The sequence below is a fragment of the Brienomyrus brachyistius genome, chromosome 4, assembly GCF_023856365.1.
Source record: "Brienomyrus brachyistius isolate T26 chromosome 4, BBRACH_0.4, whole genome shotgun sequence".
NCBI lineage: Eukaryota > Metazoa > Chordata > Actinopteri > Osteoglossiformes > Mormyridae > Brienomyrus > Brienomyrus brachyistius.
The window spans coordinates 33,572,423-33,593,333 of record NC_064536.1 but is presented as its reverse complement, the minus strand read 5'-3'; the positions used below and the strand labels follow the sequence as shown (position 1 = coordinate 33,593,333).

Sequence of the window (20,911 nt, the reverse complement as noted above, 5' to 3'; positions counted from 1 at the left end):
TAAAAATCTTGGTGTCATCTTTGATTCATCATTGAGTTTGATAAACAAATAAATGCTGTTGGGGGGAGGCATGGTGGTGCAGTGGTTAGCACTGTTGCCTCACACCCCCAGAACACGGGTTCGAGTCTCCGCCTGGGTCACATTTGTGTGGAGTTTGCATGTTCTCCCCATGTTCTTGTGGGGTTTCCTCCGGGTACTCTGGTTTCCCCCCACAGTCCAAAAACATGCTGAGGCTAATTGGAGTCACTAAATTGCCCATTGGTGTGTGTGTGTGTGTGTGTGTGTGTGTGTGTGTGTGTGTGTGTGTGCCCTGCAATGGGCTGGCCCCCCATCCTGGGTTGTTCCCTGCCTCATGCCCATTGGTTCCGGGATAGGCTCCAGACCCCCCGCGACCCAATAGGATGAGCATTTTGGAAAATGGATGGATGGATAATACCCTTGTATCACAACACCAGACCTGTATCAGAATCAGACATATTGCTAGCAGGTTTGTGGAAAGATAAAAGATAATCGCTACATTGCTTTTTCAACTTCGGCGTTGGTGGTATAGTGGCTAGCATAGCTGCCTTCCAAGCAGTTGACCCGGGTTCAATTCCAGGCCAACGCAGCCTTACTTATGACCTCCTTCTCTGTGAGTGTCTTCAGGTGCTTATAGTACAGCTGAACAGCATGTCATCAATAACCTGCTGCGTTATAGAAACTGAAACAAGCATTACTCCATCAATCTATATATCTGCCTTCCAGATGAGTTAGCACACTGGCAAAACAGGGCTGCTTATGCCAGTGAAAGCCTCGTTAGCGCAGTCGGTAGCGCGTCAGTCTCATAATCTGAAGGTCGTGAGTTCGACCCTCACACGGGGCAGTTTGTTTACTTGCTGAAACAGTTCCCATACATAGCTGCACTTTTATAAAATCACTCTCCCACAGATTCTAATTGATGTTTTTATGTCACTCATGTGGCATCAGCCCAGCATACTTCCATAACTGTGCAAAAGAACTTCTTCAGAAGTAGATACCATTATTCTTCTCATAGCAGATCCACACACCTTCCAATTTCAACGTCTAGCCCAAACTGATCTCAGATGCAAGCATCTGTACAGTCATCCGCATCCCATGGCTAAGATTACACCTGCAACAGTAGCCAATCGAGCATCAACAAAATTCGGCAACAGCAAAATCTGTGACGAGGGCCATATACTTGTTGACTGTTACACTTGTATCACAACACCAGACCTGGACCAGAACCAGACATACTGCTAGCAGGTTTGTGGAAAGATAAAAGATAATCGCTACAAAGCTGTTTCAACTTTGGCGTTGGTGATATAGTGGCTCGCATAGCTGCCTTCCAAGCAGTTGACCTGGGTTCGATTCCCGGCCAACGCAGCCTTACTTATGACCTCCTTCTCTGTGAGTGTCTTCAGGTGCTTATAGTCCAGCAGAACAGCATGCCATCAATATCCCGCTGCATTATAGAAACTGAAAGAAGCATTACTCCATCGATTTATACATCTGCCTTCCAGATGTGTTAGCACACTGGCAAAACAGGGCTGCTTATGTCAGTGAAAGCCTCGTTAGCGCAGTCGGTAGCGCGTCAGTCTCATAATCTGAAGGTCGTGAGTTCGACCCTCCCACGGGGCAGTTTGTTTACTTGCTGAAACAGTTCCCATGCATAGCTGCACTTTTACAAAATCACTCTCCCACAGACTCTAATAGATGTTTTTATGTCACTCATGTTGCATGAGCCCAGCGTACTTCCATTACTGTGCAAAGAACTTCTTCAGAAGTAGATACCATTATTCGTCTCATAGCGGATCCACAGACCTTCCAATTTCAACGTCTAGCCCAAACTGATCTCAGATGCAAGCATCTGTACAGTCATCCGCATCCCATGGCTAAGATTTCACCTGCAACAGTAGCCAATCGAGCATCAACAAAATTCGGCAACAGCAAAATCTGTGACGAGGGCCATATACTTGTTGACTGTTACACTTGTATCACAACACCAGACCTGGACCAGAACCAGACATACTGCTAGCAGGTTTGTGGAAAGATAAAAGATAATCGCTACGAAACTTTTTCAACTTCGGCGTTGGTGGTATAGTGGCTAGCATAGCTGCCTTCCAAGCAGTTGACCTGGGTTCGATTCCAGGCCAACGCAGCCTTACTTATGACCTCCTTCTCTGTGAGTGTCTTCAGGTGCTTATAGTCCAGCTGAACAGCATGTCATCAATAACCTGCTGCGTTATAGAAACTGAAACAAGCATTACTCCATCAATCTATATATCTGCCTTCCAGATGAGTTAGCACACTGGCAAAACAGGGCTGCTTATGCCAGTGAAAGCCTCGTTAGCGCAGTCGGTAGCGCGTCAGTCTCATAATCTGAAGGTCGTGAGTTCGACCTTCACACGGGGCAGTTTGTTTACTTGCTGAAACAGTTCCCATGCATAGCTGCACTTTTACAAAATCACTCTCCCACAGACTCTAATAGATGTTTTTATGTCACTCATGTTGCATGAGCCCAGCGTACTTCCATTACTGTGCAAAGAACTTCTTCAGAAGTAGATACCATTATTCGTCTCATAGCGGATCCACAGACCTTCCAATTTCAACGTCTAGCCCAAACTCATCTCAGATGCAAGCATCTGTACAGTCATCCGCATCCCATGGCTAAGATTTCACCTGCAACAGTAGCCAATCGAGCATCAACAAAATTCGGCAACAGCAAAATCTGTGACGAGGGCCATATACTTGTTGACTGTTACACTTGTATCACAACACCAGACCTGGACCAGAACCAGACATACTGCTAGCAGGTTCGTGGAAAGATAAAAGATAATCGCTACGAAACTTTTTCAACTTTGGCGTTGGTGGTATAGTGGCTAGCATAGCTGCCTTCCAAGCAGTTGACCTGGGTTCGATTCCCGGCCAACGCAGCCTTACTTATGACCTCCTTCTCTGTGAGTATCTTCAGGTGCTTATAGTCCAGCTGAACAGCATGCCATCAATATCTCACTGCGTTATAGAAACTGAAACAAGCATTACTCCATCAATCTGTATATCTGCCTTCCAGATGAGTTAGCACACTGGCAAAACAGGGCTGCTTATGCCAGTGAAAGCCTCGTTAGCGCAGTCGGTAGCGCGTCAGTCTCATAATCAGAAGGTCGTGAGTTCGACCCTCACACGGGGCAGTTTACTTACTTGCTGAAACAGTTCCCATACATAGCTGCACTTTTATAAAATCACTCTCCCACAGATTCTAATTGATGTTTTTATGTCACTCATGTGGCATCAGCCCAGCATACTTCCATAACTGTGCAAAAGAACTTCTTCAGAAGTAGATACCATTACTCTTCTCATAGCAGATCCACACACCTTCCAATTTCAACGTCTAGCCCAAACTGATCTCAGATGCAAGCATCTGTACAGTCATCCGCATCCCATGGCTAAGATTACACCTGCAACAGTAGCCAATCGAGCATCAACAAAATTCGGCAACAGCAAAATCTGTGACGAGGGCCATATACTTGTTGACTGTTACACTTGTATCACAACACCAGACCTGGACCAGAACCAGACATACTGCTAGCAGGTTTGTGGAAAGATAAAAGATAATCGCTACAAAGCTGTTTCAACTTTGGCGTTGGTGGTATAGTGGCTAGCATAGCTGCCTTCCAAGCAGTTGACCTGGGTTCGATTCCCGGCCAACGCAGCCTTACTTATGACCTCCTTCTCTGTGAGTGTCTTCAGGTGCTTATAGTCCAGCTGAACAGCATGTCATCAATAACCTGCTGCGTTATAGAAACTGAAACAAGCATTACTCCATCAATCTATATATCTGCCTTCCAGATGAGTTAGCACACTGGCAAAACAGGGCTGCTTATGCCAGTGAAAGCCTCGTTAGCGCAGTCGGTAGCGCGTCAGTCTCATAATCAGAAGGTCGTGAGTTCGACCCTCACACGGGGCAGTTTACTTACTTGCTGAAACAGTTCCCATACATAGCTGCACTTTTATAAAATCACTCTCCCACAGATTCTAATTGATGTTTTTATGTCACTCATGTGGCATCAGCCCAGCATACTTCCATAACTGTGCAAAAGAACTTCTTCAGAAGTAGATACCATTACTCTTCTCATAGCAGATCCACACACCTTCCAATTTCAACGTCTAGCCCAAACTGATCTCAGATGCAAGCATCTGTACAGTCATCCGCATCCCATGGCTAAGATTACACCTGCAACAGTAGCCAATCGAGCATCAACAAAATTCGGCAACAGCAAAATCTGTGACGAGGGCCATATACTTGTTGACTGTTACACTTGTATCACAACACCAGACCTGGACCAGAACCAGACATACTGCTAGCAGGTTTGTGGAAAGATAAAAGATAATCGCTACAAAACTTTTTCAACTTTGGCGTTGGTGGTATAGTGGCTAGCATAGCTGCCTTCCAAGCAGTTGACCCGGGTTCGATTCCCGGCCAACGCAGCCTTACTTATGACCTCCTTCTCTGTGAGTATCTTCAGGTGCTTATAGTCCAGCTGAACAGCATGCCATCAATATCTCACTGCGTTATAGAAACTGAAAGAAGCATTACTCCATCAATCTATATATCTGCCTTCCAGATGAGTTAGCACACTGGCAAAACAGGGCTGCTTATGCCAGTGAAAGCCTCGTTAGCGCAGTCGGTAGCGCGTCAGTCTCATAATCTGAAGGTCGTGAGTTCGACCCTCACACGGGGCAGTTTGTTTACTTGCTGAAACAGTTCCCATGCATAGCTGCACTTTTACAAAATCACTCTCCCACAGACTCTAATAGATGTTTTTATGTCACTCATGTTGCATGAGCCCAGCGTACCTCCATTACTGTGCAAAGAACTTCTTCAGAAGTAGATACCATTATTCGTCTCATAGCGGATCCACAGACCTTCCAATTTCAACGTCTAGCCCAAACTGATCTCAGATGCAAGCATCTGTACAGTCATCCGCATCCCATGGCTAAGATTTCACCTGCAACAGTAGCCAATCGAGCATCAACAAAATTCGGCAACAGCAAAATCTGTGACGAGGGCCATATACTTGTTGACTGTTACACTTGTATCACAACACCAGACCTGGACCAGAACCAGACATACTGCTAGCAGGTTCGTGGAAAGATAAAAGATAATCGCTACGAAACTTTTTCAACTTCGGCGTTGGTGGTATAGTGGCTAGCATAGCTGCCTTCCAAGCAGTTGACCCGGGTTCGATTCCCGGCCAACGCAGCCTTACTTATGACCTCCTTCTCTGTGAGTGTCTTCAGGTGCTTATAGTCCAGCTGAACAGCATGTCATCAATAACCTGCTGCGTTATAGAAACTGAAACAAGCATTACTCCATCAATCTATATATCTGCCTTCCAGATGAGTTAGCACACTGGCAAAACAGGGCTGCTTATGCCAGTGAAAGCCTCGTTAGCGCAGTCGGTAGCGCGTCAGTCTCATAATCTGAAGGTTGTGAGTTCGACCCTCACACAGGGCAGTTTACTTACTTGCTGAAACAGTTCCCATACATAGCTGCACTTTTATAAAATCACTCTCCCACAGATTCTAATTGATGTTTTTATGTCACTCATGTGGCATCAGCCCAGCATACTTCCATAACTGTGCAAAAGAACTTCTTCAGAAGTAGATACCATTACTCTTCTCATAGCAGATCCACACACCTTCCAATTTCAACGTCTAGCCCAAACTGATCTCAGATGCAAGCATCTGTACAGTCATCCGCATCCCATGGCTAAGATTTCACCTGCAACAGTAGCCAATCGAGCATCAACAAAATTCGGCAACAGCAAAATCTGTGACGAGGGCCATATACTTGTTGACTGTTACACTTGTATCACAACACCAGACCTGGACCAGAACCAGACATACTGCTAGCAGGTTCGTGGAAAGATAAAAGATAATCGCTACGAAACTTTTTCAACTTCGGCGTTGGTGGTATAGTGGCTAGCATAGCTGCCTTCCAAGCAGTTGACCCGGGTTCGATTCCCGGCCAACGCAGCCTTACTTATGACCTCCTTCTCTGTGAGTGTCTTCAGGTGCTTATAGTCCAGCTGAACAGCATGTCATCAATAACCTGCTGCGTTATAGAAACTGAAACAAGCATTACTCCATCAATCTATATATCTGCCTTCCAGATGAGTTAGCACACTGGCAAAACAGGGCTGCTTATGCCAGTGAAAGCCTCGTTAGCGCAGTCGGTAGCGCGTCAGTCTCATAATCTGAAGGTTGTGAGTTCGACCCTCACACAGGGCAGTTTACTTACTTGCTGAAACAGTTCCCATACATAGCTGCACTTTTATAAAATCACTCTCCCACAGATTCTAATTGATGTTTTTATGTCACTCATGTGGCATCAGCCCAGCATACTTCCATAACTGTGCAAAAGAACTTCTTCAGAAGTAGATACCATTACTCTTCTCATAGCAGATCCACACACCTTCTAATTTCAACGTCTAGCCCAAACTGATCTCAGATGCAAGCATCTGTACAGTCATCCGCATCCCATGGCTAAGATTACACCTGCAACAGTAGCCAATCGAGCATCAACAAAATTCGGCAACAGCAAAATCTGTGACGAGGGCCATATACTTGTTGACTGTTACACTTGTATCACAACACCAGACCTGGACCAGAACCAGACATACTGCTAGCAGGTTTGTGGAAAGATAAAAGATAATCGCTACAAAGCTGTTTCAACTTTGGCGTTGGTGGTATAGTGGCCAGCATAGCTGCCTTCCAAGCAGTTGACCTGGGTTCGATTCCCGGCCAATGCAGCCTTACTTATGACCTCCTTCTCTGTGAGTGTCTTCAGGTGCTTATAGTCCAGCTGAACAGCATGCCATCAATATCTCACTGCGTTATAGAAACTGAAACAAGCATTACTCCATCAATTTATACATCTGCCTTCCAGATGTGTTAGCACACTGGCAAACAGGGCTGCTTATGTCAGTGAAAGCCTCGTTAGCGCAGTCGGTAGCGCGTCAGTCTCATAATCTGAAGGTCGTGAGTTCGACCCTCACACGGGGCAGTTTGTTTACTTGCTGAAACAGTTCCCATGCATAGCTGCACTTTTACAAAATCACTCTCCCACAGACTCTAATAGATGTTTTTATGTCACTCATGTTGCATGAGCCCAGCGTACCTCCATTACTGTGCAAAGAACTTCTTCAGAAGTAGATACCATTATTCGTCTCATAGCGGATCCACAGACCTTCCAATTTCAACGTCTAGCCCAAACTGATCTCAGATGCAAGCATCTGTACAGTCATCCGCATCCCATGGCTAAGATTTCACCTGCAACAGTAGCCAATCGAGCATCAACAAAATTCGGCAACAGCAAAATCTGTGACGAGGGCCATATACTTGTTGACTGTTACACTTGTATCACAACACCAGACCTGGACCAGAACCAGACATACTGCTAGCAGGTTTGTGGAAAGATAAAAGATAATCGCTACAAAACTTTTTCAACTTCGGCGTTGGTGGTATAGTGGCTAGCATAGCTGCCTTCCAAGCAGTTGACCCGGGTTCGATTCCCGGCCAACGCAGCCTTACTTATGACCTCCTTCTCTGTGAGTGTCTTCAGGTGCTTATAGTCCAGCTGAACAGCATGTCATCAATAACCTGCTGCGTTATAGAAACTGAAACAAGCATTACTCCATCAATCTATATATCTGCCTTCCAGATGAGTTAGCACACTGGCAAAACAGGGCTGCTTATACCAGTGAAAGCCTCGTTAGCGCAGTCGGTAGCGCGTCAGTCTCATAATTTGAAGGTCGTGAGTTCGACCCTCACACGGGGCAGTTTATTTACTTGCTGAAACAGTTCCCATGCATAGCTGCACTTTTACAAAATCACTCTCCCATAGATTCTAATAGATGTTTTTATGTCACTCATGTTGCATGAGCCCAGCGTACTTCCATTACTGTGCAAAGAACTTCTTAAGAAGTAGATACCATTACTCGTCTCATAGCGGATCCACAAACCTTCCAATTTCAACGTCTAGCCCAAACTGATCTCAGATGCAAGCATCTGTACAGTCATCCGCATCCCATGGCTAAGATTTCACCTGCAACAGTAGCCAATCGAGCAACAACAAAATTCGGCAACAGCAAAATCTGTGACGAGGGCCATATACTTGTTGACTGTTACACTTGTATCACAACACCAGACCTGGACCAGAACCAGACATACTGCTAGCAGGTTTGTGGAAAGATAAAAGATAATCGCTACAAAGCTGTTTCAACTTTGGCGTTGGTGGTATAGTGGCCAGCATAGCTGCCTTCCAAGCAGTTGACCTGGGTTCGATTCCCGGCCAATGCAGCCTTACTTATGACCTCCTTCTCTGTGAGTGTCTTCAGGTGCTTATAGTCCAGCTGAACAGCATGCCATCAATATCTCACTGCGTTATAGAAACTGAAACAAGCATTACTCCATCAATTTATACATCTGCCTTCCAGATGTGTTAGCACACTGGCAAACAGGGCTGCTTATGTCAGTGAAAGCCTCGTTAGCGCAGTCGGTAGCGCGTCAGTCTCATAATCTGAAGGTCGTGAGTTCGACCCTCACACGGGGCAGTTTGTTTACTTGCTGAAACAGTTCCCATGCATAGCTGCACTTTTACAAAATCACTCTCCCACAGACTCTAATAGATGTTTTTATGTCACTCATGTTGCATGAGCCCAGCGTACCTCCATTACTGTGCAAAGAACTTCTTCAGAAGTAGATACCATTATTCGTCTCATAGCGGATCCACAGACCTTCCAATTTCAACGTCTAGCCCAAACTGATCTCAGATGCAAGCATCTGTACAGTCATCCGCATCCCATGGCTAAGATTTCACCTGCAACAGTAGCCAATCGAGCATCAACAAAATTCGGCAACAGCAAAATCTGTGACGAGGGCCATATACTTGTTGACTGTTACACTTGTATCACAACACCAGACCTGGACCAGAACCAGACATACTGCTAGCAGGTTTGTGGAAAGATAAAAGATAATCGCTACAAAACTTTTTCAACTTCGGCGTTGGTGGTATAGTGGCTAGCATAGCTGCCTTCCAAGCAGTTGACCCGGGTTCGATTCCCGGCCAACGCAGCCTTACTTATGACCTCCTTCTCTGTGAGTGTCTTCAGGTGCTTATAGTCCAGCTGAACAGCATGTCATCAATAACCTGCTGCGTTATAGAAACTGAAACAAGCATTACTCCATCAATCTATATATCTGCCTTCCAGATGAGTTAGCACACTGGCAAAACAGGGCTGCTTATACCAGTGAAAGCCTCGTTAGCGCAGTCGGTAGCGCGTCAGTCTCATAATTTGAAGGTCGTGAGTTCGACCCTCACACGGGGCAGTTTATTTACTTGCTGAAACAGTTCCCATGCATAGCTGCACTTTTACAAAATCACTCTCCCATAGATTCTAATAGATGTTTTTATGTCACTCATGTTGCATGAGCCCAGCGTACTTCCATTACTGTGCAAAGAACTTCTTAAGAAGTAGATACCATTACTCGTCTCATAGCGGATCCACAAACCTTCCAATTTCAACGTCTAGCCCAAACTGATCTCAGATGCAAGCATCTGTACAGTCATCCGCATCCCATGGCTAAGATTTCACCTGCAACAGTAGCCAATCGAGCAACAACAAAATTCGGCAACAGCAAAATCTGTGACGAGGGCCATATACTTGTTCTCTGTTACACTTGTATCACAACACCAGACCTGGACCAGAACCAGACATACTGCTAGCAGGTTTGTGGAAAGACAAAAGATAATCGCTACGACGCTTTCTCAACTTCGGTGTTGGTGGTATAGTGGCTAGCATAGCTGCCTTCCAAGCAGTTGACCCGGGTTCGATTCCCGGCCAACGCAGCCTTACTTATGACCTCCTTCTCTGTGAGTGTCTTCAGGTGCTTATAGTCCAGCTGAACAGCATGTCATCAATAACCTGCTGCGTTATAGAAACTGAAACAAGCATTACTCCATCAATCTATATATCTGCCTTCCAGATGAGTTAGCACACTGGCAAAACAGGGCTGCTTATACCAGTGAAAGCCTCGTTAGCACAGTCGGTAGCGCGTCAGTCTCATAATCTGAAGGTAGTGAGTTCGACCCTCACACGGGGCAGTTTACTTACTTGCTGAAACAGTTCCCATGCATAGCTGCACTTTTACAAAATCACTCTCCCACAGACTCTAATAGATGTTTTTATGTCACTCATGTTGCATGAGCCCAGCGTACTTCCATTACTGTGCAAAGAACTTCTTCAGAAGTAGATACCATTATTCGTCTCATAGCGGATCCACAGACCTTCCAATTTCAACGTCTAGCCCAAACTGATCTCAGATGCAAGCATCTGTACAGTCATCCGCATCCCATGGCTAAGATTTCACCTGCAACAGTAGCCAATCGAGCATCAACAAAATTCGGCAACAGCAAAATCTGTGACGAGGGCCATATACTTGTTGACTGTTACACTTGTATCACAACACCAGACCTGGACCAGAACCAGACATACTGCTAGCAGGTTTGTGGAAAGATAAAAGATAATCGCTACGAAACTTTTTCAACTTCGGCGTTGGTGGTATAGTGGCTAGCATAGCTGCCTTCCAAGCAGTTGACCCGGGTTCGATTCCCGGCCAACGCAGCCTTACTAATGACCTCCTTCTCTGTGAGTGTCTTCAGGTGCTTATAGTCCAGCTGAACAGCATGTCATCAATAACCTGCTGCGTTATAGAAACTGAAACAAGCATTACTCCATCAATCTATATATCTGCCTTCCAGATGAGTTAGCACACTGGCAAAACAGGGCTGCTTATACCAGTGAAAGCCTCGTTAGCGCAGTCGGTAGCGCGTCAGTCTCATAATCTGAAGGTAGTGAGTTCGACCCTCACACGGGGCAGTTTACTTACTTGCTGAAACAGTTCCCATGCATAGCTGCACTTTTACAAAATCACTCTCCCACAGACTCTAATAGATGTTTTTATGTCACTCATGTTGCATGAGCCCAGCGTACTTCCATTACTGTGCAAAGAACTTCTTCAGAAGTAGATACCATTATTCGTCTCATAGCGGATCCACAGACCTTCCAATTTCAACGTCTAGCCCAAACTGATCTCAGATGCAAGCATCTGTACAGTCATCCGCATCCCATGGCTAAGATTTCACCTGCAACAGTAGCCAATCGAGCATCAACAAAATTCGGCAACAGCAAAATCTGTGACGAGGGCCATATACTTGTTGACTGTTACACTTGTATCACAACACCAGACCTGGACCAGAACCAGACATACTGCTAGCAGGTTTGTGGAAAGATAAAAGATAATCGCTACGAAACTTTTTCAACGTCGGCGTTGGTGGTATAGTGGCTAGCATAGCTGCCTTCCAAGCAGTTGACCCGGGTTCGATTCCCAGCCAACGCAGCCTTACTTATGACCTCCTTCTCTGTGAGTGTCTTCAGGTGCTTATAGTCCAGCTGAACAGCATGTCATCAATAACCTGCTGCGTTATAGAAACTGAAACAAGCATTACTCCATCAATCTATATATCTGCCTTCCAGATGAGTTAGCACACTGGCAAAACAGGGCTGCTTATACCAGTGAAAGCCTCGTTAGCGCAGTCGGTAGCGCGTCAGTCTCATAATTTGAAGGTCGTGAGTTCGACCCTCACACGGGGCAGTTTATTTATTTGCTGAAACAGTTCCCATGCATAGCTGCACTTTTACAAAATAACTCTCCCACAGATTCTAATAGATGTTTTTATGTCACTCATGTTGCATGAGCCCAGCGTACTTCCATTACTGTGCAAAGAACTTCTTAAGAAGTAGATACCATTACTCGTCTCATAGCGGATCCACAAACCTTCCAATTTCAACGTCTAGCCCAAACTGATCTCAGATGCAAGCATCTGTACAGTCATCCGCATCCCATGGCTAAGATTTCACCTGCAACAGTAGCCAATCGAGCAACAACAAAATTCGGCAACAGCAAAATCTGTGACGAGGGCCATATACTTGTTCTCTGTTACACTTGTATCACAACACCAGACCTGGACCAGAACCAGACATACTGCTAGCAGGTTTGTGGAAAGACAAAAGATAATCGCTACGAAGATTTCTCAACTTAGGCTTTGGTGGTATAGTGGCTAGCATAGCTGCCTTCCAAGCAGTTGACCCGGGTTCGATTCCCGGCCAATGCAGCCTTACTTATGACCTCCTTCTCTGTGAGTGTCTTCAGGTGCTTATAGTAGGGACTTGGAAATCCTGCTTTGGTCGCTCACTCTTATATTCCGTGTGATGACGTCATCATTTTTTCAGCGGTGGCTACGGGGTGTGGGTGCGAATATGCGGTTTTCGCGGCTAGCTCTGCATTCAACTTATGAGATATCCGCCGTTTTGAATAATTTATTTATCCTTGATTTTCTTATTTTTTACTGGATCAAAATCGGTTCAGTATTCGAGGAGCAACAACAATTTGAAAACAAGGTAACTTTCACGCACTAAATAAAAATCGAAAGAATCGTGGGGCATCGATTATTTGTGCACAGGCATATTTATTGCACCCTAAATGTGAATATTGCCAACTATGATGACGATTGATGCATGCCCACACTATACAATCGTGTGCCCACTTCTGGATGATTGAAGATTGAAGGGATTTTATGTGCTGTACGGAGGATGGATCAATGTCACGTGACCACTGATCTGGCTCCTGATTGGTTAGACATCATGCCAGTTAATGGAGATACCCCCAAGTAAATTTTCATTTCAACATTCAACAACAAAAATCACTAAGATTGGTTAGATATTGGCAAAGTTCTGGTTGTTTAAGTGCACCATACCCTATTTACAATTTCTTACATTTATTGAATGAGGGGCAGGCTGCCCTCCGCCTATGCAGAGCGAAGTTGTTCTAAGAAGTCACCGTTTTTTCTGCAGCTCTAATTGTAATTACATTAGAACAAAAATCCGATTTCAGGCATGTTAAATCTTCAATATCTCTGGTTCTATTAAAGATATATTGACAAATGAGGTATCATTTTTTATGATTTTTTAATCTCTTTCCATTAAAATAGGTGTGAAGTTAATCAAGACAATTTGGTGAAAAATTTCCAAGTCCCTACTTATAGTCCCGCTGAACAGCATGTCATCAATAACCCGCTGCATTATAGAAACTGAAAAAAGCATTACTCCATCAATCTGTATATCTGCCTTCCAGATGAGTTAGCACACTGGCAAACAGGGCTGCTTACGTCAGTGAAAGCCTCGGTAGCGCGTCAGTCTCATAATCTGAAGGTCGTGAGTTTGACCCTCACACGGGGCAGTTTATTTACTTGCTGAAACAGTTCCCATGCATAGCTGCACTTTTACAAAATCACTCTCCCACAGATTCTAATTGATGTTTTTATGTCACTCATGTGGCATCAGCCCAGCGTACTTCCATTACTGTGCAAAGAAATTCTTCAGAAGTAGATACCATTATTCGTCTCATAGCGGATCCACAAACCTTCCAATTTCAACGTCTAGCCCAAACTGATCTCAGATGCAAGCATCTGTACAGTCATCCGCATCCCATGGCTAAGATTTCACCTGCAACAGTAGCCAATCGAGCAACAACAAAATTCGGCAACAGCAAAATCTGTGACGAGGGCCATATACTTGTTCTCTGTTACACTTGTATCACAACACCAGACCTGGACCAGAACCAGACATACTGCTAGCAGGTTTGTGGAAAGACAAAAGATAATCGCTACGACGCTTTCTCAACTTCGGTGTTGGTGGTATAGTGGCTAGCATAGCTGCCTTCCAAGCAGTTGACCCGGGTTCGATTCCCGGCCAACGCAGCCTTACTTATGACCTCCTTCTCTGTGAGTGTCTTCAGGTGCTTATAGTCCAGCTGAACAGCATGTCATCAATAACCTGCTGCGTTATAGAAACTGAAACAAGCATTACTCCATCAATCTATATATCTGCCTTCCAGATGAGTTAGCACACTGGCAAAACAGGGCTGCTTATACCAGTGAAAGCCTCGTTAGCGCAGTCGGTAGCGCGTCAGTCTCATAATTTGAAGGTCGTGAGTTCGACCCTCACACGGGGCAGTTTATTTACTTGCTGAAACAGTTCCCATGCATAGCTGCACTTTTACAAAATCACTCTCCCACAGATTCTAATAGATGTTTTTATGTCACTCATGTTGCATGAGCCCAGCGTACTTCCATTACTGTGCAAAGAACTTCTTAAGAAGTAGATACCATTACTCGTCTCATAGCGGATCCACAAACCTTCCAATTTCAACGTCTAGCCCAAACTGATCTCAGATGCAAGCATCTGTACAGTCATCCGCATCCCATGGCTAAGATTTCACCTGCAACAGTAGCCAATCGAGCAACAACAAAATTCGGCAACAGCAAAATCTGTGACGAGGGCAATATACTTGTTGACTGTTACACTTGTATCACAACACCAGACCTGGACCAGAACCAGACATACTGCTAGCAGGTTTGTGGAAAGATAAAAGATAATCGCTACAAAGCTTTTTCAACTTCGGCATTGGTGGTATAGTTGCTAGCATAGCTGCCTTCCAAGCAGTTGACCCGGGTTCGATTCCCGGCCAACGCAGCCTTACTTATGACCTCCTTCTCTGTGAGTGTCTTCAGGTGCTTATAGTCCAGCTGAACAGCATGTCATCAATAACCTGCTGCGTTATAGAAACTGAAACAAGCATTACTCCATCAATCTATATATCTGCCTTCCAGATGAGTTAGCACACTGGCAAAACAGGGCTGCTTATACCAGTGAAAGCCTCGTTAGCGCAGTCGGTAGCGCGTCAGTCTCATAATTTGAAGGTCGTGAGTTCGACCCTCACACGGGGCAGTTTATTTACTTGCTGAAACAGTTCCCATGCATAGCTGCACTTTTACAAAATCACTCTCCCACAGATTCTAATAGATGTTTTTATGTCACTCATGTTGCATGAGCCCAGCGTACTTCCATTACTGTGCAAAGAACTTCTTAAGAAGTAGATACCATTACTCGTCTCATAGCGGATCCACAAACCTTCCAATTTCAACGTCTAGCCCAAACTGATCTCAGATGCAAGCATCTGTACAGTCATCCGCATCCCATGGCTAAGATTTCACCTGCAACAGTAGCCAATCGAGCAACAACAAAATTCGGCAACAGCAAAATCTGTGACGAGGGCCATATACTTGTTCTCTGTTACACTTGTATCACAACACCAGACCTGGACCAGAACCAGACATACTGCTAGCAGGTTTGTGGAAAGACAAAAGATAATCGCTACGAAGATTTCTCAACTTAGGCTTTGGTGGTATAGTGGCTAGCATAGCTGCCTTCCAAGCAGTTGACCCGGGTTCGATTCCCGGCCAATGCAGCCTTACTTATGACCTCCTTCTCTGTGAGTGTCTTCAGGTGCTTATAGTAGGGACTTGGAAATCCTGCTTTGGTCGCTCACTCTTATATTCCGTGTGATGACGTCATCATTTTTTCAGCGGTGGCTACGGGGTGTGGGTGCGAATATGCGGTTTTCGCGGCTAGCTCTGCATTCAACTTATGAGATATCCGCCGTTTTGAATAATTTATTTATCCTTGATTTTCTTATTTTTTACTGGATCAAAATCGGTTCAGTATTCGAGGAGCAACAACAATTTGAAAACAAGGTAACTTTCACGCACTAAATAAAAATCGAAAGAATCGTGGGGCATCGATTATTTGTGCACAGGCATATTTATTGCACCCTAAATGTGAATATTGCCAACTATGATGACGATTGATGCATGCCCACACTATACAATCGTGTGCCCACTTCTGGATGATTGAAGATTGAAGGGATTTTATGTGCTGTACGGAGGATGGATCAATGTCACGTGACCACTGATCTGGCTCCTGATTGGTTAGACATCATGCCAGTTAATGGAGATACCCCCAAGTAAATTTTCATTTCAACATTCAACAACAAAAATCACTAAGATTGGTTAGATATTGGCAAAGTTCTGGTTGTTTAAGTGCACCATACCCTATTTACAATTTCTTACATTTATTGAATGAGGGGCAGGCTGCCCTCCGCCTATGCAGAGCGAAGTTGTTCTAAGAAGTCACAGTTTTTTCTGCAGCTCTAATTGTAATTACATTAGAACAAAAATCCGATTTCAGGCATGTTAAATCTTCAATATCTCTGGTTCTATTAAAGATATATTGACAAATGAGGTATCATTTTTTATGATTTTTTAATCTCTTTCCATTAAAATAGGTGTGAAGTTAATCAAGACAATTTGGTGAAAAATTTCCAAGTCCCTACTTATAGTCCCGCTGAACAGCATGTCATCAATAACCCGCTGCATTATAGAAACTGAAAAAAGCATTACTCCATCAATCTATATATCTGCCTTCCAGATGTGTTAGCACACTGGCAAACAGGGCTGCTTACGTCAGTGAAAGCCTCGTTAGCGCAGTCGGTAGCGCGTCAGTCTCATAATCTGAAGGTCGTGAGTTCGACCCTCACACGGGGCAGTTTATTTACTTGCTGAAACAGTTCCCATGCATAGCTGCACTTTTACAAAATCACTCTCCCACAGATTCTAATTGATGTTTTTATGTCACTCATGTGGCATCAGCCCAGCGTACTTCCATAACTGTGCAAAGAAATTCTTCAGAAGTAGATACCATTATTCGTCTCATAGCGGATCCACAAACCTTCCAATTTCAACGTCTAGCCCAAACTGATCTCAGATGCAAGCATCTGTACAGTCATCCGCATCCCATGGCTAAGATTTCACCTGCAACAGTAGCCAATCGAGCAACAACAAAATTCGGCAACAGCAAAATCTGTGACGAGGGCCATATACTTGTTCTCTGTTACACTTGTATCACAACACCAGACCTGGACCAGAACCAGACATACTGCTAGCAGGTTTGTGGAAAGACAAAAGATAATCGCTACGACGCTTTCTCAACTTCGGTGTTGGTGGTATAGTGGCTAGCATAGCTGCCTTCCAAGCAGTTGACCCGGGTTCGATTCCCGGCCAACGCAGCCTTACTTATGACCTCCTTCTCTGTGAGTGTCTTCAGCTGCTTATAGTCCAGCTGAACAGCATGCCATCAATATCCCGCTGCGTTATAGAAACTGAAAGAAGCATTACTCCATCGATTTATTCATCTGCCTTCCAGATGTGTTAGCACACTTGCAAACAGGGCTGCTTATGTCAGTGAAAGCCTCGTTAGCGCAGTCGGTAGCGCATCAGTCTCATAATCTGAAGGTCGTGAGTTCGACCCTCACACGGGGCAGTTTGTTTACTTGCTGAAACAGTTCCCATGCATAGCTGCACTTTTACAAAATCACTCTCCCACAGACTCCAATAGATGTTTTTATGTCACTCATGTTGCATGAGCCCAGCGTACCTCCATTACTGTGCAAAGAACTTCTTCAGAAGTAGATACCATTATTCGTCTCATAGCGGATCCACAGACCTTCCAATTTCAACGTCTAGCCCAAACTGATCTCAGATGCAAGCATCTGTACAGTCATCCGCATCCCATGGCTAAGATTTCACCTGCAACAGTAGCCAATCGAGCATCAACAAAATTCGGCAACAGCAAAATCTGTGACGAGGGCCATATACTTGTTGACTGTTACACTTGTATCACAACACCAGACCTGGACCAGAACCAGACATACTGCTAGCAGGTTTGTGGAAAGATAAAAGATAATCGCTACGAAACTTTTTCAACTTCGGCGTTGGTGGTATAGTGGCTAGCATAGCTGCCTTCCAAGCAGTTGACCCGGGTTCGATTCCCGGCCAACGCAGCCTTACTTATGACCTCCTTCTCTGTGAGTGTCTTCAGGTGCTTATAGTCCAGCTGAACAGCATGTCATCAATAACCTGCTGCGTTATAGAAACTGAAACAAGCATTACTCCATCAATCTATATATCTGCCTTCCAGATGAGTTAGCACACTGGCAAAACAGGGCTGCTTATACCAGTGAAAGCCTCGTTAGCGCAGTCGGTAGCGCGTCAGTCTCATAATTTGAAGGTCGTGAGTTCGACCCTCACACGGGGCAGTTTATTTACTTGCTGAAACAGTTCCCATGCATAGCTGCACTTTTACAAAATCACTCTCCCACAGATTCTAATAGATGTTTTTATGTCACTCATGTTGCATGAGCCCAGCGTACTTCCATTACTGTGCAAAGAACTTCTTAAGAAGTAGATATCATTACTCGTCTCATAGCGGATCCACAAACCTTCCAATTTCAACGTCTAGCCCAAACTGATCTCAGATGCAAGCATCTGTACAGTCATCCGCATCCCATGGCTAAGATTTCACCTGCAACAGTAGCCAATCGAGCAACAACAAAATTCGGCAACAGCAAAATCTGTGACGAGGGCCATATACTTGTTCTCTGTTACACTTGTATCACAACACCAGACCTGGACCAGAACCAGACATACTGCTAGCAGGTTTGTGGAAAGACAAAAGATAATCGCTACGAAGATTTCTCAACTTAGGCTTTGGTGGTATAGTGGCCAGCATAGCTGCCTTCCAAGCAGTTGACCCGGGTTCGATTCCCGGCCAATGCAGCCTTACTTATGACCTCCTTCTCTGTGAGTGTCTTCAGGTGCTTATTGTAGGGACTTGGAAATCCTGCTTTGGTCGCTCACTCTTATATTCCGTGTGATGACGTCATCATTTTTTCAGCGGTGGCTACGGGGTGTGGGTGCGAATATGCGGTTTTCGCGGCTAGCTCTGCATTCAACTTATGAGATATCCGCCGTTTTGAATAATTTATTTATCCTTGATTTTCTTATTTTTTACTGGATCAAAATCGGTTCAGTATTCGAGGAGCAACAACAATTTGAAAACAAGGTAACTTTCACGCACTAAATAAAAATCGAAAGAATCGTGGGGCATCGATTATTTGTGCACAGGCATATTTATTGCACCCTAAATGTGAATATTGCCAACTATGATGACGATTGATGCATGCCCACACTATACAATCGTGTGCCCACTTCTGGATGATTGAAGATTGAAGGGATTTTATGTGCTGTACGGAGGATGGATCAATGTCACGTGACCACTGATCTGGCTCCTGATTGGTTAGACATCATGCCAGTTAATGGAGATACCCCCAAGTAAATTTTCATTTCAACATTCAACAACAAAAATCACTAAGATTGGTTAGATATTGGCAAAGTTCTGGTTGTTTAAGTGCACCATACCCTATTTACAATTTCTTACATTTATTGAATGAGGGGCAGGCTGCCCTCCGCCTATGCAGAGCGAAGTTGTTCTAAGAAGTCACAGTTTTTTCTGCAGCTCTAATTGTAATTACATTAGAACAAAAATCCGATTTCAGGCATGTTAAATCTTCAATATCTCTGGTTCTATTAAAGATATATTGACAAATGAGGTATCATTTTTTATGATTTTTTAATCTCTTTCCATTAAAATAGGTGTGAAGTTAATCAAGACAATTTGGTGAAAAATTTCCAAGTCCCTACTTATAGTCCCGCTGAACAGCATGTCATCAATAACCCGCTGCATTATAGAAACTGAAAGAAGCATTACTCCATCAATCTATATATCTGCCTTCCAGATGAGTTAGCACACTGGCAAACAGGGCTGCTTATGTCAGTGAAAGCCTCGTTAGCGCAGTCGGTAGCGCGTCAGTCTCATAATCTGAAGGTCGTGAGTTCGACCCTCACACGGGGCAGTTTATTTACTTGCTGAAACAGTTCCCATGCATAGCTGCACTTTTACAAAATCACTCTCCCACAGATTCTAATTGATGTTTTTATGTCACTCATGTGGCATCAGCCCAGCGTACTTCCATAACTGTGCAAAGAAATTCTTCAGAAGTAGATACCATTATTCGTCTCATAGCGGATCCACAAACCTTCCAATTTCAACGTCTAGCCCAAACTGATCTCAGATGCAAGCATCTGTACAGTCATCCGCATCCCATGGCTAAGATTTCACCTGCAACAGTAGCCAATCGAGCAACAACAAAATTCGGCAACAGCAAAATCTGTGACGAGGGCCATATACTTGTTCTCTGTTACACTTGTATCACAACACCAGACCTGGACCAGAACCAGACATACTGCTAGCAGGTTTGTGGAAAGACAAAAGATAATCGCTACGAAGCTTTTTCAACTTCGTCCTAGGTGGAATAGTGGATAGCATAGCTGCCTACCAAGCAGTTGACCCGGGTTCAATTCCCGGCCAACGCAGCCTTACTTATGACCTCCTTCTCTGTGAGTGTCTTCAGGTGCTTATAGTCCAGCTGAACAGCATGTCATCAATAACCCGCTGCATTATAGAAACTGAAAAAAGCATTACTCCATCAATCTGTATATCTGCCTTCCAGATGAGTTAGCACACTGGCAAACAGGGCTGCTTACGTCAGTGAAAGCCTCGTTAGCGCAGTCGGTAGCGTGTCAGTCTCATAATCTGAAGGTCGTGAGTTCGACCCTCACACAGGGCAGTTTATTTACTTGCTGAAACAGTTCCCATGCATAGCTGCACTTTTACAAAATCACTCTCCCACAGACTCTAATAGATGTTTTTATGTCACTCATGTTGCATGAGCCCAGCGTACTTCCATTACTGTGCAAAGAACTTCTTCAGAAGTAGATACCATTACTCGTCTCATAGCGGATCCACAAACCTTCCAATTTCAACGTCTAGCCCAAACTGATCTCAGATGCAAGCATCTGTACAGTCATCCGCATCCCATGGCTAAGATTTCACCTGCAACAGTAGCCAATCGAGCAACAACAAAATTCGGCAACAGCAAAATCTGTGACGAGGGCCATATACTTGTTGACTGTTACACTTGTATCACAACACCA

General features: G+C 44.5%; 1 long non-coding RNA gene and 40 other non-coding genes across 41 annotated transcripts in view; 40 read left to right on the top strand and 1 right to left on the bottom strand.

Moving 5' to 3' along the window:
* Positions 1–20,911, bottom strand: part of LOC125740368 (uncharacterized) — a 49,886-nt gene that overhangs the window by 11,087 nt on the left and 17,888 nt on the right. The gene's annotated exons all lie outside the window — the stretch shown is intronic.
* trnam-cau (transfer RNA methionine (anticodon CAU)) lies at positions 790–862 on the top strand. Its single transcript has one exon. It is a non-coding gene; the product is annotated as a tRNA-Met (tRNA).
* Positions 1,566–1,638, top strand: trnam-cau (transfer RNA methionine (anticodon CAU)). The gene has a single exon. It is a non-coding gene; the product is annotated as a tRNA-Met (tRNA).
* Positions 2,341–2,413, top strand: trnam-cau (transfer RNA methionine (anticodon CAU)). Its single transcript has one exon. It is a non-coding gene; the product is annotated as a tRNA-Met (tRNA).
* Positions 2,862–2,933, top strand: trnag-ucc (transfer RNA glycine (anticodon UCC)). The gene has a single exon. It is a non-coding gene; the product is annotated as a tRNA-Gly (tRNA).
* trnam-cau (transfer RNA methionine (anticodon CAU)) lies at positions 3,116–3,188 on the top strand. Its single transcript has one exon. It is a non-coding gene; the product is annotated as a tRNA-Met (tRNA).
* On the top strand, positions 3,638–3,709 carry trnag-ucc (transfer RNA glycine (anticodon UCC)). The gene has a single exon. It is a non-coding gene; the product is annotated as a tRNA-Gly (tRNA).
* Positions 3,892–3,964, top strand: trnam-cau (transfer RNA methionine (anticodon CAU)). Its single transcript has one exon. It is a non-coding gene; the product is annotated as a tRNA-Met (tRNA).
* On the top strand, positions 4,414–4,485 carry trnag-ucc (transfer RNA glycine (anticodon UCC)). Its single transcript has one exon. It is a non-coding gene; the product is annotated as a tRNA-Gly (tRNA).
* trnam-cau (transfer RNA methionine (anticodon CAU)) lies at positions 4,668–4,740 on the top strand. Its single transcript has one exon. It is a non-coding gene; the product is annotated as a tRNA-Met (tRNA).
* trnag-ucc (transfer RNA glycine (anticodon UCC)) lies at positions 5,189–5,260 on the top strand. Its single transcript has one exon. It is a non-coding gene; the product is annotated as a tRNA-Gly (tRNA).
* trnam-cau (transfer RNA methionine (anticodon CAU)) lies at positions 5,443–5,515 on the top strand. The gene has a single exon. It is a non-coding gene; the product is annotated as a tRNA-Met (tRNA).
* On the top strand, positions 5,965–6,036 carry trnag-ucc (transfer RNA glycine (anticodon UCC)). The gene has a single exon. It is a non-coding gene; the product is annotated as a tRNA-Gly (tRNA).
* trnam-cau (transfer RNA methionine (anticodon CAU)) lies at positions 6,219–6,291 on the top strand. The gene has a single exon. It is a non-coding gene; the product is annotated as a tRNA-Met (tRNA).
* On the top strand, positions 6,741–6,812 carry trnag-ucc (transfer RNA glycine (anticodon UCC)). The gene has a single exon. It is a non-coding gene; the product is annotated as a tRNA-Gly (tRNA).
* On the top strand, positions 6,994–7,066 carry trnam-cau (transfer RNA methionine (anticodon CAU)). The gene has a single exon. It is a non-coding gene; the product is annotated as a tRNA-Met (tRNA).
* On the top strand, positions 7,515–7,586 carry trnag-ucc (transfer RNA glycine (anticodon UCC)). Its single transcript has one exon. It is a non-coding gene; the product is annotated as a tRNA-Gly (tRNA).
* Positions 7,769–7,841, top strand: trnam-cau (transfer RNA methionine (anticodon CAU)). Its single transcript has one exon. It is a non-coding gene; the product is annotated as a tRNA-Met (tRNA).
* On the top strand, positions 8,290–8,361 carry trnag-ucc (transfer RNA glycine (anticodon UCC)). The gene has a single exon. It is a non-coding gene; the product is annotated as a tRNA-Gly (tRNA).
* On the top strand, positions 8,543–8,615 carry trnam-cau (transfer RNA methionine (anticodon CAU)). Its single transcript has one exon. It is a non-coding gene; the product is annotated as a tRNA-Met (tRNA).
* On the top strand, positions 9,064–9,135 carry trnag-ucc (transfer RNA glycine (anticodon UCC)). The gene has a single exon. It is a non-coding gene; the product is annotated as a tRNA-Gly (tRNA).
* On the top strand, positions 9,318–9,390 carry trnam-cau (transfer RNA methionine (anticodon CAU)). Its single transcript has one exon. It is a non-coding gene; the product is annotated as a tRNA-Met (tRNA).
* On the top strand, positions 9,839–9,910 carry trnag-ucc (transfer RNA glycine (anticodon UCC)). Its single transcript has one exon. It is a non-coding gene; the product is annotated as a tRNA-Gly (tRNA).
* Positions 10,093–10,165, top strand: trnam-cau (transfer RNA methionine (anticodon CAU)). The gene has a single exon. It is a non-coding gene; the product is annotated as a tRNA-Met (tRNA).
* trnag-ucc (transfer RNA glycine (anticodon UCC)) lies at positions 10,614–10,685 on the top strand. Its single transcript has one exon. It is a non-coding gene; the product is annotated as a tRNA-Gly (tRNA).
* trnam-cau (transfer RNA methionine (anticodon CAU)) lies at positions 10,868–10,940 on the top strand. The gene has a single exon. It is a non-coding gene; the product is annotated as a tRNA-Met (tRNA).
* trnag-ucc (transfer RNA glycine (anticodon UCC)) lies at positions 11,389–11,460 on the top strand. Its single transcript has one exon. It is a non-coding gene; the product is annotated as a tRNA-Gly (tRNA).
* trnam-cau (transfer RNA methionine (anticodon CAU)) lies at positions 11,643–11,715 on the top strand. Its single transcript has one exon. It is a non-coding gene; the product is annotated as a tRNA-Met (tRNA).
* Positions 12,164–12,235, top strand: trnag-ucc (transfer RNA glycine (anticodon UCC)). Its single transcript has one exon. It is a non-coding gene; the product is annotated as a tRNA-Gly (tRNA).
* trnag-ucc (transfer RNA glycine (anticodon UCC)) lies at positions 13,808–13,879 on the top strand. The gene has a single exon. It is a non-coding gene; the product is annotated as a tRNA-Gly (tRNA).
* Positions 14,062–14,134, top strand: trnam-cau (transfer RNA methionine (anticodon CAU)). The gene has a single exon. It is a non-coding gene; the product is annotated as a tRNA-Met (tRNA).
* On the top strand, positions 14,837–14,909 carry trnam-cau (transfer RNA methionine (anticodon CAU)). The gene has a single exon. It is a non-coding gene; the product is annotated as a tRNA-Met (tRNA).
* trnag-ucc (transfer RNA glycine (anticodon UCC)) lies at positions 15,358–15,429 on the top strand. Its single transcript has one exon. It is a non-coding gene; the product is annotated as a tRNA-Gly (tRNA).
* Positions 16,493–16,565, top strand: trnam-cau (transfer RNA methionine (anticodon CAU)). The gene has a single exon. It is a non-coding gene; the product is annotated as a tRNA-Met (tRNA).
* On the top strand, positions 17,014–17,085 carry trnag-ucc (transfer RNA glycine (anticodon UCC)). The gene has a single exon. It is a non-coding gene; the product is annotated as a tRNA-Gly (tRNA).
* trnam-cau (transfer RNA methionine (anticodon CAU)) lies at positions 17,267–17,339 on the top strand. The gene has a single exon. It is a non-coding gene; the product is annotated as a tRNA-Met (tRNA).
* Positions 17,788–17,859, top strand: trnag-ucc (transfer RNA glycine (anticodon UCC)). Its single transcript has one exon. It is a non-coding gene; the product is annotated as a tRNA-Gly (tRNA).
* Positions 18,042–18,114, top strand: trnam-cau (transfer RNA methionine (anticodon CAU)). The gene has a single exon. It is a non-coding gene; the product is annotated as a tRNA-Met (tRNA).
* Positions 18,563–18,634, top strand: trnag-ucc (transfer RNA glycine (anticodon UCC)). Its single transcript has one exon. It is a non-coding gene; the product is annotated as a tRNA-Gly (tRNA).
* Positions 19,698–19,770, top strand: trnam-cau (transfer RNA methionine (anticodon CAU)). The gene has a single exon. It is a non-coding gene; the product is annotated as a tRNA-Met (tRNA).
* Positions 20,472–20,544, top strand: trnam-cau (transfer RNA methionine (anticodon CAU)). The gene has a single exon. It is a non-coding gene; the product is annotated as a tRNA-Met (tRNA).